This window comes from Quercus lobata, chromosome 4 (genome assembly GCF_001633185.2).
Source record: "Quercus lobata isolate SW786 chromosome 4, ValleyOak3.0 Primary Assembly, whole genome shotgun sequence".
NCBI classification, from domain to species: Eukaryota; Viridiplantae; Streptophyta; class Magnoliopsida; order Fagales; family Fagaceae; genus Quercus; species Quercus lobata.
In genome coordinates this window covers 24,197,048-24,203,046 of record NC_044907.1, presented here as the reverse complement: position 1 = coordinate 24,203,046, position 5,999 = coordinate 24,197,048, and the positions used below count along the sequence as shown (strand labels likewise).

General features: G+C 31.9%; 1 pseudogene; it reads right to left on the bottom strand.

The window, feature by feature from the left end:
• Positions 1 to 3,232: 3,232 nt before the first annotated feature.
• Positions 3,233 to 5,999, bottom strand: LOC115987919 (annotated as a pseudogene).

Genomic DNA, 5,999 nt, shown 5'->3' with positions numbered 1-5,999 from the left:
TCCAACGCTAGTGCATTTATATCAGCTCATGCAAAAATTTCTTTCCATTTTAGCATAAAACCTAAATTTTTCTATTTTACATATACATTTTTCAAAATATTTCACATTAGATTATCTATTTTACGCTACATTTTATTAGAATATAATTTTTCTTTATTTTTTTTCACACAGAACAACCATCATGGCTCCATTTAGTGTTTCCAAATGCTTGATATGGTTTAATTTTTTGAACTAAACCAACAAATTATGGATGTTCGGCATTGGGTGTGGCAGAGTTGCAAATAGGTATTTTGCTTTGTATGATTTAAGTTATACCCACATCGTTCCATATATTAGATTTTCTTTTTTGTCATTCCACTTTTATTTCACATATTTTTCATGTTGTTATTATGCACATCAAATGTATTGTCACTCAAATGTCATTTACTTTCCAATTTGTAAGTGCATGGGTTTAACTTATTTAAAACAAGTAAATTATTAATTATTTATAGAAAGAATAATTTTTTTTAATCACTAATTACCTTGATATTTGATGACCATGATGGATATAGAAACAAAAATACCTAAGCTAATAGTAAGTCAACAAGCCACCGCATGCTCACTTTTGGTGTGGTGGTCACTCCATAAGTATAAAATTCTTGTACAGTGGGGGAGGGGGGGGGGGGAAGAATTTAAGTATCTAGAAAGAAACTTCACACATATATACACTTAGATAAAGTTAAAGTAAAATTGCTATCTTTCTTTCTTCTTTATTTTTTTTAAACTAGTAATTCAACAGAGTTATTAGCCAATATAAAGAAATTTAATAGTGTAACATCATCTAGAAGTTACACGATGTAATTGAATTTGGCCTACCATTAATCAATTATGAATAATATAATTCATTGTATAAATTAGTTTCTGAGATGTCTACCAACAATATTTAGTTGAAAGAAGTTCCAATTTGGGGTTAGTTTTCATTAGTCTTGGAAGTATTTTAGTCATTTTGGTATAATTAGAAGTTTATGTTGTGTTTTTGTGATTTGAAAGATATTTGGTGGAATTAAGGGGTTTTAGTGTGTTTTTTTTTTTTTTTTGATAATTTAAATAATATTTGGCTAATTATATATTTTTAATAAACTTTAGGGGTCTTTTCAAAAATTTGGAAAGCTAGGCATTTGACATTCGTGTAAGGGTTGGCCTTAAGGTTGGGGCCAAGCTTTGGTTTAAACTTTAACCTTAGTGGGCTTCAACCGTTGATGTGCTTTTACTTAGGGATTGACATTGATTATTGGGCCAAACATTGGTTTAAGTTAGTGGGCTTCTAACTTAAACTATTTATGGGCTTTTGTTTAGGTGTTTGGGGCAAGGGGGTTTGGTTCAACATTTTGTTTAGTTCTAAAATGTATGGGCAAGTGGGGAATTTTTAAAATTAAATGGGTTTTGGTGATGAACTGGTCCAGTCATGGGCTCAGTTTTAATAATTACATTAACATTGTGCCATGTTCGTGTGAATATGTGTTTTTTATGTGTTCCTAGAAAATGTTATATAATTAATTAAAATATATATAATGTAAAATTTGTAGGGCATGTGTTGTTTAAAATTATTTTCTATTTTTATAAGTTTTATGTAATAGAACATATAATGTATTTTACATTCAACAACAATACACACACATGTATATGTGTGTATGTGTGTGTGAAAAACTAATTTAATAAAAGATTTAAATTACATAATTATAATATTGTTTTATATAAATGGACAAGATGTTGTAAAGGGCTTTTTTTTGTAATAAAAAAAAAATTTCATAATCGGTTAACTAATTTGAACATATCCAAGAATGTTAAAATTAAAAGAAGTACAACCTTATTCCATGAAGCACATGTAACAAGTTACAATAATTTTAATGATTATATGAGTTTAGAATTGTAGCACTTTTTTTCTTTCTGAATATAAGTATAATGCCTCTATTATTGAAATTTGAATTTTAAGTTTAGGATTGTATCATTTTTATTGCTTATTTTTGGCCCAAATATCTAATTTATAATGCATATTTTGTTTGTATTTTTTAGCCTTAAACTAAAGATTTTGACCTAGATAAAATAAAATTTCATATTTTTCTACCCAAAAAATAAATTCATTCCATGATTTTAGAGAGGTTTTTAAAAAATTGGTTTGGCATTCAAAGCATTTTTCAAATTTTTATGATTTTTTCTATTTTCCAGCTTCCGAAAATCATAAAATATATATATATATATATATATGTTGAATCTAGCCATGAAATTTTTACAACTTCAATGGTGGAGTTTTCTAGGCCCTAGCAGCCTCGCACGGGACGCAGCCAAGACCATGGCATACCCGCTGCACGCGGCCATGACAACCTAGCATAGGCATGCAACCAAAGCCGTGGCATACACGCTGCTTAAGCCCTAGCAGCCCCGCATGGGCACGCAACCAAGTCTATGTCATACACGTAGGGAAAAGAAATTGAGCACAAAAAAAGGCAATTAAAAAAAAATCAATTGAAGGCCCAATTAGTCTAAAATGAACTGAAGGGGACCAAATGGACCGAAGTAGGCCAAATGGATTGAAGTGAACAGAATGAACCAAAGTGAAAAGACTGTACCAAAGTGGATTGAATGGACTGAAGTGGAAAGATTGGACCAAAGTGAATACAAAGGACCGAATGTGCTGAATTATATTTATTTGGACTGAATTAGACCAAATAGCCCGAAGTGGACCGAATTAGACTAAGTGACCTAAAGTGGACCAGATTAGACTGAAATGCTATGTTTATGTGGCTTAAAAAAAGTGTAACAATAATAGATGTTACATTTTAGATTTTAGAAATTATTTTTATTTTTAAGAATTACATGTACTAAAATTTGTACTAACTACAATATCACCGAAAAATAATTAGTAATTTGTTTAATATATTGCTGATGTGAAACTAAAAATTAAATGAAAACATTTATAAAACACATTATTTGAAATATTTTATTGTTTGATTCATATTAATTTAAAAAAAAAAAAAAAAAAAAAAAAAAAAAAAAAAAACTTTAGTGACCTTTCTTTTTTTTAAGATTTGATCTTAAATGACTTCATGTACTAATGTATTTGGACAAAATAATTAAATTAACTCATTTAACACCATCCTCTGCAAACTTAACAGAAACAAAATTTGTGTTTGTATTGTATGTTATATTGTTATACAAAGAGTACAATCGTTAAAAAGAATCAAATTTAGCCCATTTCAATGTTACCTAATCATACAAAAATCTTGTTGTCAAAACTAAAATTAGAAAAGCTTGCTTGCAAATTCATCAATTGAAGTTCCCTCTCTTCGGGAATAAGCAGATTTTCGTGCAAGTTCTTTTAGCTGTGACAAGCTTCTTCCAAACTTCAAAGCCACCTTCATCTCAAACAATTCCCCATTCTCTCTTTTTTCTTAATCTTTTTCTTCAAGTGTGCCTTCAATTGATTCTTCCAATAGGCGAAAGAAGCCAGCGTTGTTTCTATACGTCTCAAACACCATTCCAACTTGTCCACCATGCTCAAAAGCATTAACAGCACTTCCTAATGCCCCAGCAGCCACCGCTATTATCGCTGCCCATGATCCATTACCCACAAAAGTGGAACCAATGGCAGCAATGCCAGTGAGTAATGGGCCTGAGATAGCTAAAATCCTGTTGATCTTCAACGCCAAGTTGCCTAGCCTTGCATAGTCTTTAATGTCTTTTCTCTTCACCACTTCAATAATGGGTGAGTTTGGTTCAGCTTTTTGAAAAAAGTGTATAATAAAAAAGTGGAGTTTTCAAAAAGTGCATAATGAAAAAGTGTTTTTTCAAAAAGCTGAGTGTTTGGTAAAAGCTGTTAAAAAGTGATTTTTAAAAAAGTTGAGTGTTTGGCTAACACTTATAAAAGTGGTAGTTTGAAAGATAAATTACCAAAAAGGACAATGTATATAAGAGAGTTTATTTTATACTTAAATCAATATTGTGAAATTATTTTTTTTCTCATCAATATTAGCTAATAATAACCTACCACTTAAGATTTATTGTGAAAGTATTGTGATAATTTATACTGATTTTAATTTGAATGTACTATTATAATTATTTTTTTCAATTTCTAAACAAATTATTTTTTTTCTCACCAATATTAACTAATAATAACATACCACTTAAGATTTATTGTGAAAATATTGTAAAAAATTGTAAAATTTTCTCAATTTTAATTTCTTATTCTTTTTTATGTTTCCCTTATTTTATTTTATTTTTTATCCATATTTTCTTCTTTTTTTTTCCCTTTTTTCTCATCCACACACATACCCTTCATTTTTTTTCTTTATTTCTTTTTCCTCCCTTTCCCTGCCACTTCCTCCACACACGTGCCCCTACCTTTTCTTTTATTTATTTCCTTACTTTTACTCCAGAATGTTCCACTTTGTTCAAACCCCTCTCTCATTCCTCAAGTTGGCTCAACGTTCTCTGCATCTCTTTTTTTTTTTTTGACATTTCGAAGCTAATGATGATGAAGATGATGAAGAAGATGATGATGATGATGAAGTCTCTGCATCTCTGCATCTCTTTTTTTCGTCCTTTTTCTTTATTTCCTTATTTTGTCTTTCCTTCTTTATTCTTTTTTTTTTTTTCACACTCCAGAGAAGAAGAAGAAGATGATGATGATGATGATGAAGATGAAGATGATTGAAACATAAGGATTTTGGGATTTTGGGTTTTTTTTTTTTCTATGGATTTTGGGTTGATTTTGAGTTGGGTTTGGGATGGGTTTTCCGATGGGATTTGAGTTAATTTTAAGTTGGTTTTGTGTTGATTTTGAGTTATTTTTGGTTTGGTTTTGTTGATTCTGTGTTCGGAATATGAAAGGTTGAAATGGGTTTTGTTGAGTGTGGGGATAGACCGGTGAAGAAGCAAAGGAAGACGAAGAGGAAGAACTAAGTGATGGGTATTTCGGTATTTTTAATATTGCAACGGTAATATAACAAAACGCGCACAGCGCGTTTTGATTTATGGACTACCCTCGGTCCATTTTTGTTCCGCGTTTTCTCTTCTGTTTTTCTAAAAGTTCAAAACGCAACTTTTATAAAAAAGTTGCGTTTTGAACTTACCAAACGCAAATATGGGCTTAGCTTTTTTGAAAACGCCCGTTTTGGACTGAAAAAGTGGAACCAAACGGGCACAATATCTCTCATTTCAACTTCCAGCTCCTCACTCCAACCATTCTTCGCCATCTTATGAAATTTACCTTCTTGTGCTTTGGTTTTGTTCTGTGATTGTTTTGATGGCCACCAAACAGCAGGTTCAAACTTTGAAGGAAACTTTTCGAGCATTGCTCCTAGCAAGGGAAGTGGGAAGGCTTTATCAAGAGCCAAGACCTTCTCCATCACAATTTTCACATCATCTTGAGTTGAAGTGCCAAGAGTGAGGATAGTTTGGATTTGGCTTTGGAGTTGCTTGAACAATCTGGTAGCATTACGTTGTTCCTCAGCAAGTTGTGAGGGCTGAATTTTGTTCATTATAAGTAACAATCCTGTGGCTGCAGCCTGCAGAGTACAGTAGCGCGGACTATAATTTCAAAGCCAATAGAGGCATTCCAGCGCCTCCAATTGCTCCAACACCAGTTAAGGTTGCAGCAGTAAGAGTTATCATGTTGATAGAGTTCAAAAGAAGTGTGTTCCAATTGTCACGTTGCTTTCCAATGTTATTGTGCATCTCTACCCTATCAGCTACAGCTTCTAATAGAGCATAAAGTTGGGTATTTGCAATACTAGTGGAGTTGTATGATTCAACAACAATTGGGACTGTTTTTGTAAACTCAGCCCTTATGTTCAATTCCTCAACCACAGTTCTTGTTGGCATTTTTGGAACTGACATAGGGACTCTTGGAAGTTTTGGGACAGGAATAGCAGCACTGATTTTCTTTGAAGAAGAGAGTATGAGAGGTGAAGCTTGTAGGGAAGCCATTTGATTGAGGTTGTCTCTTTAGTTATTTTCTTTGT